General features: G+C 43.1%; 1 protein-coding gene across 3 annotated transcripts in view; it reads left to right on the top strand.

Moving 5' to 3' along the window:
- The first annotated feature begins 10135 nt into the window (after positions 1–10135).
- The window catches only part of CPQ (carboxypeptidase Q), a 166141-nt gene continuing 162488 nt past the window's right edge, over positions 10136–13788 (top strand). For 2 of the 3 annotated variants that reach the window (XM_030012612.2, XM_030012613.2), the window contains exon 1: positions 10136–10370. The gene's annotated coding sequence lies outside the window, so the exon portion shown is untranslated. Of the gene's footprint in view, positions 10371–11669; positions 11752–13788 lie in introns of those variants that run through there. The other variant, XM_041123191.1, reaches the window with a different exon arrangement.

The following is a 13788-nucleotide window of genomic DNA, read 5'->3' as shown; positions in this document are numbered from 1 at the left end:
GTTATAAATGGTTACTTCCTCTTAGATTCTTTGCAAATGAAGCCCAATGCAAGTAATGTAAAGGTTTTGTTAAAAGAAGTCTCTGGCCTTTGCTTTATTCATGGAAAAATAACTTCAGAAGTTGAGTTCCTGGTTCCTCTGCTTGCCAGCTTTACGAGTGAATTGTAGCTCATGTTTACAGGCCGCATAGCTAGCTTTTTCTTCACTTTGGGCTTTGCACTTCATTGAAATAGGATAAATTAAAACCAAAATTGTCCTCTTGTATCTCCTAACAGGAGAATAGCGTATTTGTAACTTTGGCTAGTTGTTGCTCTTTTTTTCCCTTGGAGCTATGTATTGAAATGATGGTGGAGTGCAGTCTTAAATGATAGATACTATTTTTAAGCAACATACGGAATACAGGAAACTTTTGTAAGAAAGAAGTATCCAGGTAAACATTAAACAAAAACTATTGGTGTGAAGGAGAGGATGATAGTGTGCTGAGTATTATATTCCTTGCTCAAAAAAGCAAACAAGGAGAAGGGAAAAGGAATCTGAGGGGAAAAAGATCTCTCGGGAAACTATTATTCTTACAGATTGAAATAATATAGCAATTTTTTTAAAACTTGCAATCAGTTATATTTGTTACTTAGTGCTTACTTAATCAGACTGGCATCATTGCCTTTAACGAATTTGCAATAAGTTGTCTATTTTTCATGAGCTTTAATATTATTTTTGTTACATTTAAGCTCTTGCCTGTGCGTCACAGAGCTCTGAACCTTGGTGTGAAAACTCTGTGCTGTGAACTTCTAGAGCATTGCCTTTCCAAAACTTTCTTCAGGTTTGGGAAGCATGACTTTGCTGTACAGTTTGTCTGAGAAAAGATATAGCAAGTATCCCTCTCCTTGGCACACCTTCTGGTCCCGGGATGGTTCGTGGCTGGAGCAGAAGAGCGGTTTTGCTAAGGAACTGGAGCGGGAGAGCGGGGAGGCTGACATGTGCATTTCATTTCCTCCTGAGTCTTGGGCTGACCAGGCGCTGGGTTCAGCTGTGTGGGTGGGAGTGGGGGAGCTGTAACCCAACCCTGCCAGTGGAAAAGATGCTTTGCCAAGATTTCTTCCTCTGTGAAGTAAAGTAAGTTGTATGTTTTTTGCTTTGAAAACAAACAAATGATAAATCTTAAGCTCAGTAGAGCTAGAAATGGAAACGTGGGCTCCTGCCCTGACCCCTGTGAACCAATTTCACATGTGCATCGGATGTGCAGAGTAGCTCCTCGCGTGGGTGGAAATCTGAAAAACCCTCTGTGTGTTTGCAGTATCTGAGCTTAGTTTCTAGCAGGGATGGGGGAGGAGGGATAGGGCCCTATGCAGAACTACAGACATTAATTTGGGGTGAGTGGAAAGAAGGCAGGAAGAGAAGCTGTCCTGACAGCCCACATTTTCCACTGGAACTTAAAAGGCATTTTGTTTTCTTGAGTTGTTGCTGTCACACTGAATTTGCTCTTAACAGAGAGAATCTGTAGGCAGGAGAGTGGGCAGGTGTTGGTGTCATACGCTGAGAGACGCTCTTGGTTGCACACAGCTTCCCAGCACATCGGAGGTCTGTGCTACCTGTTGCAGATGTTGCCAGTCGCAGCTTCTGCTGGCTGCTCACCCCCCTGATTTGCAGAGAACTACTACAGCAAAACGGGTGGAGGACCTGCAGCGTTGAGCCCACACAACTTCTGCTGCCCACAGGAGGTGCTGGGAGTGTGGCAGGAGGCAACGATTGGGGTGCTGCATTGCACTTGGAAGGGTCTGGCTTGTCTTTTGTCCATGGGAGTTGGGAAGAAACGGATGAGACATGCAACCGGGGCTTTGCAGTTGAGATGTGCTGTTGTGTATTGAAGCAACTTTCCGTTTCTTTTCTGTGCTTGGGAGATGTCAAGCTTTCACTCCCCCTAACTCCTTCAATATCAAATGTGTTCATGGCATAGCCTGCAGAGCTCTTGACTTTTTTAATTCATGTTGCAGCTTAAAAACTGTGCTGTAGTTGGGCTGGGCCTGAGGGCCGCTGTCTCTCATGGCTGAAGGTCAGGTCCAAAGAATTTCTCCAGCCTGGCAGTTCAGCCCCGGCCCAGAGTCAGAAGAAGTAGGAATGCTTGTGAAAAACTTCCAGAAAAATATTGCAAAACCTGTAAGAGTTTGTTGAAAACAAACAGAGCCCAAGTTCTCTGTAGGGGGTGACTTAAATTCATTTAGATTTCTTCTGGGGCATTATGCAATTTTTTTCCCATGGATCTTTTGTTGATTTGTTGAATGCAGAGGAAGCTTCTGATTTTTTTCTATTTTTAATCCAAGGACTGACGTCTAAGGAACAGTAATTCCACCAGACAAGCTACTTGAAGCTTATCTAGTGGTGGGAAACTAAGCTCAGTGGAGGAAGAAGTTCTGTGTCCTAGTTACCCACCCACCTTGTATGGCCATATGTAGTCCTAGAGTCTAAACAAAGTTTGGTGCCCATTTTCCTGAGCTCCTGCGGTAGAACAGGAGCTTTCTCTAAACACTGCAGCTCCCCAGAGGATACCAAAGAGAAATGGGAACAGTCTTACTTTCTTATGTTTTTGTGTCATAACCTATAATACTAGCACTCATCTCCTTCCTACTCCCCTTTCTAAATATAGTGGCAGGGGAGAAGTCAACAACCATCACACTAAACAGTACTGAAAGAATGTAAAACAGCCCAAAGTTCAGTTTTCATCATTCATCCCTATAATTTTCGTTACCGCAGAGCTAACAGAAGAGTCTCTTGTGAAAGGAAGAGAAGTGGAGCATGTGCTTCCTTCTGGACCAGCTCACAGTGCCAGCTGAGTTAATGCTGACTTGGGGAAAAACCTCTTCTTGGGAAGGAACAGCTTCTGGGGCCAAGTCTCGGATGGCTGAGGGCACAGCTTAACTCCTGCTGAGACCAAAAAGCTTGAATGAAGGACCCTGCCTTGACCTGGTGCCTCACTGCCAGGCTAGCAGAGGTGCCACCTTCATGCAGGTGAGGCAAGGCTTCAGGAACAGTTCTAGTAAATCTTCATTATCTGAGCTCTATCCCATAGGAAAACCTTCCCTGAGAATCACAGACAGCTTATATCATTGACTACAATCAAAGCAGCAGCAAGAAACCTTTCTTTAAATCATCAGCTTTCACCTTGTTTTGCATGTGCTCAGGTATTTTCCTAAAGAAAATTGGTTTTCACTGGCTGGTAAACAAGGCAACTTGTTAACTTGTAATTTAATTTAATCTTTACAGTAAATTTTGTACTTCTTTTTGCTCTGCAGGAGCACACACTATTTACATATTTATGCTATTACAAAGCTTAACTTCCATTTTTATATTCTAGTTTTTCCATTCTGTTATGTTAGAAATGGTAAATAAATATTTATTTACCAGCTGATTCAGTTTATAGCTTTTATTTGTTTCAACTTGCTTTTCAATGGAAATTGAGACTTCATTAAGAATGCACAAAATTACCGCTTCTTATAAAGTAAAATATACTAAGCACATCAGAACAAAGATTAGCAAAAACATTTTGACTTCAAAGCATATGTAATTATTGGAAGTAACTTATTTACTAGGCAAAAGCATTTTTGCTAGTTACTGAATTGAATTGAGTAATTCCAATCACAATGTCTGTTAAGACTTTAAAACCAGTAGGTCTCAATCTTTCTTCTTTTTTCCCATAGGTTGGAAGAGTACAAGCTTTCCTGCTTTTTCAGCTTCTAAGTGTTTTTTTAAAAAAAAAGCCTGAAAATGAAAAAAAAAAAAAAGAGAGAATTTTATACCTACAGAAGAGCTGTCAAAGAGTCTAAAGTTTTCTTTTATCATCTCAAAAACTGGTTACAGGTGCTCAGCCATGTGACTTTTCTCCCAATTCATGGTTTGATTTTTGTAACAGCTCTGGCAGTAGAAATCATCAATTTTTCTCTGCCAGTCTGTGCTTTTGATAACACACATTCAATGACTAAAAGCTAAGTGGAATTTTACTTCAGCCTTTGCTGATGGGACTTTTAATGCAGATTCTGAAACTCTGTAGACTTGTTCAGCTCTGGCTCTTCTAGATTCTAAGAAATACTGTACCTGTCCTTAAATAAGCAATATATTCTTTTACACAAGCTCTTAGTATATCAGCTTTTCACTTTCCAGCATGTGTATCAAAGCTTTCAAACTGTGATCAGACAGAATTTGCAAATTTGAGTAAGAATCATGCCATCTTCTAAATATATACCGTAGAGGATCAGAAAAGGACTCCAAAACTTTAGTTAGTTTTAATAGTAACACATTGACTCTCTTGCAGAATCACATTTTTTTGAAGTTTAAATTATTAATGCTGTATTATCTCTGCTTGACTTCAGCAGCCTGTTCAGAGTCTTGCAGTTAAACCTAGAATGAGATATTGGTGAAGCTGGGTCTCAGAGCATGCATCTACACAGAGTGGGGAGTTGTGTCTGTTTGCATTCAAAACCTACCACTAAATAAAACACCTCTCACTTTTGGGCCTGTTCAGCTGGTAACAAGCTATTTTGGCACTCAGTTTCTGTCCATCTGTCTAGTATCCGACACTCCAAGAACACTCCCCTTCCCAATACAGTACAATGGCTGGCTGAAGCATCATTATCCAGAGAAGTCACACTCCTGCTCAGCCTCCCATCTGCCTCTGTTAGATGGATGTTTTCTTGGCTCATCCTGTACAAAGACAGTCTGTAACGTTTTCAACACAGTTCAACCCAGCCCAAGCTGTGCCCAGGGAGTAACTGTGTTTTCATGCAGGGCAGTGGGGTTGCACTGGATGTCCTTTAGCATCATAGAATCGTTTAGTTTGGAAAAGACATTTAAGATCATGGAGTCCAACCGCCAACCCAAGACCACCATGCCTGCGGGAGCATAATCATGGACTCAACGACAGATCAATATGATCATAGTTGAAGACCCTTTACTAGAGCATCAGACATCATTTTATACATTGGTTACATCCGTACATGCGTTTAGCTATTTTACTATTGGTTACACACATTATTCACGCACTGTCCACGCGCCTAGTTACACTTAATGATTGGTTATATCAACACTGTACACGCACATAAACATAAGACATAATTGGTTATACTAACTAAAACATGCGAGACTTGTCTCAGTCTAATTGGTCAAGATAAACTGCCGAATTGAGGCTCTTTGTGCCAAGTTCCCTTTATCGTGGAATGGGCACCTGTGTTCTTCTAATTGGTATCTTTCTTATTTTTGTCTTCTTGTTTATTCTGTTCAAGGCCTTCTAAAGGCATCTGGAATGCTCTTGTGACCGTTAGCTAAATATGTTCCCACACCATGCCCACTAAAACATGTCTTGAAGTGCCTTGTCTACGTGTTTTTTGAATACCTCCAGGGATGGTGACACCACCACTTCCCTGGGCAGCCTGTTCCAATGCCTGACAAGCCTTTCAGTAGAGAAATTTTTCCTAATATCCAATCTAAACCTCCCCTGGCACAACTTGAGGCCATTTCCTCTCATCCTATCTCCAGCCACCTGACAGAAGAGACCAGCAGCCAGCTCACTACAACCTCCTTTCAGGTAGTTGTAGAGAGCAATAAGGTCTCCCCTCAGCCTCCTTTTCTCCAGACTAAACAACCCCAGTTCCCTCAGTCGCTCCTTGTAAGACTTGTGCTCCAGGCCCCTCACCAGCTTCGTTGCCCTTCTCTGGACAAGCTCCAGCACCTCAATGTCTTTCCTGTAGTGAGGGGCCTTTGAACTTGGAACTCACCGTTACAGTCGGTGTGTTACGAAAAAAGGGCTGCTTTGGTACACAGCAGGGTAGAGGATTCCCTTTACTCTAAGTCCATATATCCAGAAATAAAAGATGTATTATTTTATCTGTGTTTTTAAAAGTATCTATGGATTTAAACTTGTTTGGGAAAAATATGTGTTGAATAAGTTGAACCTGGATTTTATCCTCACAAAAATATTGAGATGAATAAAGGTACCTAGCTGTAGTGGAGAGAGTTGCTGAAAGAAACTATAATTTAATTCCTTCATCATAAGAAAAGTTATTTAGACCAGTATTTAATGTATTTTTAATGCAAATATATGATAATTGATGTTAGGCATCCAAATGCCTTTGGTTTGTAAACACAGGAATGGAAGAAGACTCACGTATATTGCTGGACCATTTGCTACCCGGAGACTGGAGATCCACAGGAATGCAGAGAGAGGGCTCCTTGCACCTCTGGTTTTACATCAGGTGCCCATGCTCTGCTCTCTACACATGGCAGCATAAGTCACACAGTTTATAAGGACATTCAAGTGGAAACACTTTCCACCAATGCTTAACAAAACCCTTTCTGTGGCATGGCAAACCCATTGCCCCTGTAAGTAAACCTGTAGTAATCTGCAGGAGAAATTACTCTGCCAGGCTATGTCTTATTGGCAAGTTTTGCTGCCAGAACTTCAGTGGGGTCACGAGTTGCTGACATTTTTATGTCCCTGGAGCATGTGTGTTCATCACTGCTTTTTTGAGGTGCTGCATGCCCTTACTGCAAGAGGCCGTAACAGCAGAAGGGCTGCTGCACACCGAGTAAGGACCCAGGGCTTGCAGCTGCCAACATCGCTATGTTCTTGGAGCATGTATACAGTGGCATTTTGCTAGTGGCTATATGTTGGCTTGTGTTCTTCAGAAAGGAGATTTCACCTTGTCAGGAGAGGCTGAATTTTGTTGGCTTACATCAACTTAGTATGAGAATGCATAGAAACTCAGGGCAACCAATGCTGACTTCTGACTGTAAACCTGTATAGCACTGGACAGGCCCCAGCTAAGATGTGTCCCAAGCAAGCACACCCTACCAACCCACTGCAGGCAGACGTTCTCCTCTCAGCTGATGCTGCTCTTGATACCCGAAAAAAACAAGTCTCTGACACAGCAGCAGAAAAGCTAGCAGAATTGTGTGGACGAGTACATGCCATGAGGTGCTTGCTGTTTTTCTTTCACAATATCCCTATCTTTTTCCCCATTCTATCCACTATTAGGATATATTTATTTGCTGCCAGGCTGCATAAGTGGAAAGACATACAAGTCAGGGTGAAGCTTGAACACTTCTTCCTAGGAAGAACTGAAAAACAGTGCTTCTTGGAAACTTAGGAATATTTCTTTTCAGCTCCTTTAACTGAAAAAGAAGAGGAAATAAAAGCTGAAGTTTGCATTGATTAGCAGTCCATATCTACCTGCCTACAGTGCAAGACAACAAAGAAAAATTTTTAAATGAAGAAAACACCTTCTAGTGGTACTGAAATACAATGTGGACCTAGAGGAGACTTTTGGGAGACTGAGTCAAAACACAGAAAATGCTTTGGTAAAGTAAATAAGTGTCATAAAATGAAAATTGAGATCATGTTTCTAAACAAGGGTAGCTGGTACATTGGTAATTCCTTCAGGCTGGTACAGTGTGCTCCCACTTCAAACACCTTTTGTGTTTGGACCTGTGCTGGCAGCTTTTCAAAGGAATCTTGTACTTTCTTCCCTCTCCCTCACCACTTTGCATAATAATTAGTATGTGAATATGCTTGTGATTTCTTCTTGTTATTTTAACACAGTCAAATTTTAGAGACTTCAATAAAGTTCGGAGCTCCACTGAAGCAGTCCTTGCTCCAGAAGCCATGCAGCCTAAATGGACTAGAAAAACAAAGCACAGTGAAATAGCATCATCCATCATCCCCATTCTGTGGAGGGAGAAGCATGGTACCAAGTGACTGTCCTATCAGAAGAGATTCAGGATCCATTCAGGCAGTATCCTGTGCCTAACAGCACACTCCACCAGTTGCTTCACATACTGTATAACAGAAGGTGAAAAAGATCCAGCAGTAAGAAGTGTCATCTGTCCTCACATTAGATTTCATTCCCCTTTCCAGCAGTTAGATACCGGCTTATTCCCTGAAGCACCAAGTTACAATCAGATAATTCTGATTATTTTTGACATTCATATACATCCAATCCCTTTCTTGAGTATTAAGTTCTTGACTCTGACACTGTTCCTACCAGCGTAATCACAGCAATCTTGTAAAGATACATCCATATGGGGACCTTCAAGCACCTGAATAGCCTTAATGAGTTCAGAAGTATGCAAGATGGATCACATGGTGATTTCTGGATGCGGGGGGGGGGCTAGGATTTTGCCCAGCATAGTAGCTTATAAAGTCTGGGAAACTGAGCACAGGTCTCCTCAGCTCCAGCCTCTCCCTGATTTACAATTACAATCCTGAGGAGGGAAGAATAGCAATCTGAAAGTCCTGAAGCTGCAAACTAAAGGTAAACAAAAATATGCATTTAGTGAATAATGCAAAATATGAGAAAATAATGTAAGAGATGGGTGTGATGGAAATACCTTTCCTGAGGCTAAGTCGGTATTGATGTGTTTCAAACCCATAAACAGATATATGCATGTTGCTGGCTAAAGAGGCTTGGGGGGTGGAGCTCTAAGTTTTGTTGTTACGTCTCCACTTGCTCTTACTTATTGCTTCTCAAGGCAAGGACATGAGCAGCGTGCTCTTTTCCCTCTAACCTGGGATTAATGACAGCCTTGACAAGATTTCTCCATCCTTCTGACTATTTGATGACGGGGAAAAAAGATGGTTTATTATCACTTGTCCTTCCGACTCCTTGGCTGTGGAGGATAAACAAAGGAAGCTAATTCAGGAAAAATTAATGGGAAACAAGTTTTGAAAAGTGATTTAATTGTAAAAGGAGCAAATGAAGAGAGAAGGAATCACTTCCAGGAATGAACCACAATCCTAAATTCAAATACTGCAAGTACAGTTTTACATGAGCTTGTTCATGCAGACCTGTCCCGTGTTCTCTCTCTCACTGGAAGCAAAAAGGAAAGCCATACATTGGCAGTTAAGTTCAAGATGTTGTGGGTGCAGCAGCCACGAAACTTTGAGGACGGAATATTTTCTTGCTTCACTTACAGCGACACATTTATAACTATTTAATCACTGTGTACAATCTCTTTCCAGAGATACAGTCCCAGATGGACACTTATAGCTTACATGGCACCGTATGTGAAGAATATACAGCATGCACAGGCAGATCTCTAACAGCCATTTCCTTGTGCAACATTTTTATTGAAACAGTTATTTTGTTACCCTCAAGGAACAGGACTCTCAAGGTCTGCCGCAGTTTGTGAAAGGTATTGTTGCATCCCACTGCCATGCTCCATGATCTGTGTAGCAAAGGACACAGCCCCAGCTGCAAAAATGTACCATCCAGACTGTGCACTGAAAAATGCAAGTGAAAAAATACAAATGAGTCACCTCAAATAAACAGGTGGAGGAGTCAGGTTGGCAGGGACAGCCATTATCTTATAATAAAGTGTGTTTCGAATCCCTCCTGAAGGTACATGCCCATGAAGCTCATTAGTATTACAGTCTTTTCACGCAGGTAGGAAGTTCATGAATATTGGAATACTGTGTTGAATATTAGAGGGAAATTATTCACCGTCTGCCTGCTACAGCAGCTTTTTGGAAATGCACCAAGGGCTTTGATCCTAAAAACACTTACCTATAAGCACCTGGGTAGTCCCATTGACTTAAGTAGAACCAGTCGAGAGCTTCAATTCAAGTGTTTGCAGATTAAGACCCACGTTTGCATTTTAAGACCTTATTTACAGAAGAATTTGCACTCATTTACCTAAGTGTTTTTTTAAACACTTTATTTAAACGAGTGCAGTGCTGTGCAGGAGGCCACCACGCGAGAAGCGGTGGCCCTACCTCGGTTGCCAGCAGTGTGAAGGCAGCGACGGCTCTCAGCGTGCTGGAAACCACCAAGGAACGACGCGTCCTGCCACGTTGTGAAGTACCCAGGCAGGAGGCCGCTGCCACCGTGCAGGCAGCGGGAAATCCTCCTCACGCCTCGCCTGTTGGCTGTATGTCCTCGCCCCACTAACGCACCCGCCCTACAAAAACGCCACCCCGTGGAGCAGGCAGCCCCCTCGCACCGAGGGGGCTTCTCCCTGGGAAGGGCGGCTGGTCGTGGTGCACGGGTGGGAGTTTGTAGGCCTCACCGAGAGGCCGGGATCGGGCGGGAGGGCCCGGGACGGGCCTGCCTCGCCTCGCCTCAGAGGGGCCGACGAGGCGCCACGGCCTGACACGCCGGCAAGCGGGGGGACGCCCGGCCTCACCCGCAACGCAACGCAGCGGCGGCCCCGAGGCGGCTTCCACGCGGCTTCAGGCGGCCTCGGCGCAACCGGCACCAGCCGGGCCCGGGCGGCGGCCCGCCCCCTTCCAGCCCTCGCCGCGGCTCCTCCTCCCCCCGGTCCCCAGCCGGCCGGCCGGGCGGAGGCGGTGCGGGCGCCGCGGCTGCCGCCCGATCTGCACGGGGAAGGTGCGTGTTTGCTCTGCTCCCCTCCTTCTCCTCCTTTTCCGCCTCCTCCTCCTCCTCCTCACAGGGGGCCGGGGGCCCTCGCGCGGGAAGCGCTCGCCCGGGCTGCTCTGCCCGCCGCGGGCGCGGGGCTGGCGGCGCCCCTCGCCCGGCTGCAGCGCTCTCCCCGGGCCGCGCTCCTCGCGGGGGATCCGGCTCCGGCTCCGGCTCCGGCTCGGTCGCCTGTTTGGGGTCGAGGAGGGGCACGCAGGCCGCCATCACCGGCGCCTCGGCGGGGCTCAGCCCCGTCTCCTCCTCTTGCCGAGGCCTTGCTTTAAAGCGCTGCCAGCATGCGCTGGGGTGTCATCCCCCCCCGAAATGGGGCCTTCACCCTCGGGCGCTGCCCTGGGTCGGTGGGCCGGAGTCCCCCGGCCTGGCAGCGGGGCGTCGGGCCCACCTCGGGCCTGTCCTCCCGCCCTTCTCTGGAGGGGGAAAAACACCGGCTTGGTTGCCCTTCAGCAACACGGGCGCTCCATCGCGTGAGAAGAAATGCCTGCTTACCCTCTGCTTCCTCTTAATTTTTAATTATTTATTTAATAATTAAACAATTAATTTAGAAATAGTTTAATAATTAAACAAATATCGGCCCGCAGTTGGAGCTGGCCGCCGTGCACGTGCTTGGGGGACGCGTGGCCGGCATTAGGCGAGGCACGGTGCCCTGCCGTGATCTTGAAACCAGCAGAGTTGACAGCAGTCACTGACTGAAAGCTAAGCTGCTGCAAATGGGTAAAACCCATAAATACCAGATGGGTGCATTAGATATTTAATTACGTTTTATGGCAGACTTCATAGTGAAGAGGTCCCAGCATGTAAAGTGGTTTAGTGCTTCTGAGTAGGAAATCCTAGTAACTAGTACCCATTAGATTTGTTTTGACAGGACTTTATTCTTCAAAGACTACCTTTTTCAAATGCATGCAAAAGGGAAAAGTATGAGAGGCATTTTTATATATGTATATACATTTTTTATATATGTGTATATGCATATACATATTTTATAGAAGTACTAAAATATATATGAGGGAGAGAAAAGTGACATATAAAAAAAATGAAAAAAAATGTAACTTTTGCAAGCTGAACCAGATTTTACTAAGGAAGCACTAGATAACAGAGGAGCCTTTTGAATCTAGTGGTTATGTCTGACAGGTTACAAGTCTGCTCAGAACTACTGAAGAGAAAATTCAAAATACAAGCACCAGATTTCTGTTTCCTTGTTGATTACTTGTTTCTTCCTTCAAACTGCAGAATTTTTGGGACCTGACTTTCCTAAGTGCTGCATGAGCATCCAAAGCACCTGCTCAGAGAGGGCCATACACGTGCAACACCTGAAATCCTGATTTCTTGTTTTGTAAGCCTTAGTTTTCAAAATTTTGCCTGTCTGGTTTTCACTCTGTTCAAAATTAGATTAATTTTTGCTGTTTCTAGAGATAGTTCCACATCTGCTCGCCCTTTTGTATCAAAAGACTGTAAGAGTGTTGTAATCTGTCGATGAAGGGGAAGCGTGTGGGTGTTTCTTCTTATAAAGCAAGACTTGGTATGACTGTAGAACAGATTCCCTGTGTGGGAATGGAAGAATTGCTCACATCTACGTCTGTCTAGAATGTATCTCTCTATTTTAGCTTGAGAAATTCATAAGATTTAAGCTAGGGTGACAAAAGTTGGCCTTGATTTTGCTCTGGTTATTTTTCTGCGAGGATGAAAGCTGTTATTAAAAGTCTTTCTCACGCTTACCTACAATCACTTCTTAAAATCACCTTCCAGTCTTGTCTGGTGCTCCCTCTGTTAGATTATTACTTTAAATAAAATCTCAAACACTTCTTTCCCCAAAGAAGCCCTACAAAGCCTGCCATATCCCTGAGAGTTCTTATGTCTCTTGTTTCCTTGTAAATTTTGACTCGTTTCTTTAGACTTATCCACTCTATCATCTTGAATAGCATCTATCAATTGTGCTTACAATCAGTTTTACTTTACCCAAACTTCAATCTTTCAGATGAAGTCTGTGCGGATAAACTTGGATCAGAGCCACTGCAGCTTTAGAGATTCATACAAAGCCTTTGTCTTAACCAATCTTGTTTCTTGGTGTTTTAAATATATATAATTCTTTTGAACAGCAGAACAATGAGATAGTAAATCAGATAAGAACAGATTGCAAATCTGGGCTGGGGAAGAACAACCTGGCATTGACCCCTGTTGGGAGACATCTGTCAGTAAAAGCTCATATAAATTCTTATTTGTTTTATAACATGGTTTTGCAAATGCCTGCATGTCTTTTATGCCAAATCAGGAAAGGAAGCAACTTACACAGTCTCTTATTGTTGATATAATTGCATGAACTCATAATGCACATGGGATTCTTTTATCTATTCCTGCTATAGTGTATAAAACTTTCTTGTTTTAAGATTGAAAACTTTGTCCTGTCATTTCTTCGTTCCTTTCCAGTTGTGTGTGGATGAAGGATGACAGTACATCTAAGAGATAGCAGCTGCAGGGGTGAAATATTTTGCTTAAAAAAGTACTTTGTGTGTAGAAATGTACAAAACGATTACAATCTTGAAGCTCTACAGTTCTTTCTGTTCTGTCTCGTCAGGAAATATTATCTGTCAGAAACTGCATTGCAGTAATCTTTCACATTTTTGTTACCAAATGTCTGCAATAATCTCAAAGTAGTGAAATAAATGTAAGTTCTTTCTTCAGTTGACCCCCAGTCACTTACATTTTCACTGTGATGCCAATAGTGAATTTTTAGCTCTGATTTGCTGATCTCGTAAATGCCAATTACTTGATTAAGTCAGTATTTCTGACAGAATCTGTGGAGAATGCTCTGCTCTTTTTTGTTTCAATTTTACAATAGGAGAAAAAATTGTATGTCAGCTTGAGAAAAATATTGACATTGTTAGCCTGTAGTTTTAAGAAATGGTAATTTGGGTGCCTTGATCTTACAAGAGCCTTGATTTCTGTTTTTGAAACAGAGAGAATGGACCAATGGTGGTGGTAGCGGGGTATTTATTTATTTATTTATGTTTTTTTTGTTTGTTTGTTTGTTTGTTTTTTAAATGGAGGGCATTCAGACACCCAGCTCCTTTGGATTCTTTTTTCTGTCCTGGTATTAATAATAGTAATATTTTCTCAGAGTCTTTTAAATCTAATTAACATAGACCTGTTTGATGAATTTTCTCCTCAGTGGGTGAGAGAAAAACATGAAAATCCCTTTGGTGCTGTTGCTGCCAAGAGGGAGTTGATAGAAGTATCTAATGAACAGACATACGGATTAAAATGCATCTCTAAGAAGTCATGTATTTTGGCAAAATGTTTCTCTCTACTACCCATTGCAATCAGAGGTGTAGAAAAAAACCTATGATCTTAAAACCTGACTTTAAAAAGAGAC

This window comes from Aquila chrysaetos, chromosome 4 (genome assembly GCF_900496995.4).
Source record: "Aquila chrysaetos chrysaetos chromosome 4, bAquChr1.4, whole genome shotgun sequence".
NCBI lineage: Eukaryota > Metazoa > Chordata > Aves > Accipitriformes > Accipitridae > Aquila > Aquila chrysaetos.
The sequence above is the reverse complement of the archived record's forward strand: the minus strand, read 5'-3'. Positions and strand labels throughout refer to the sequence as shown.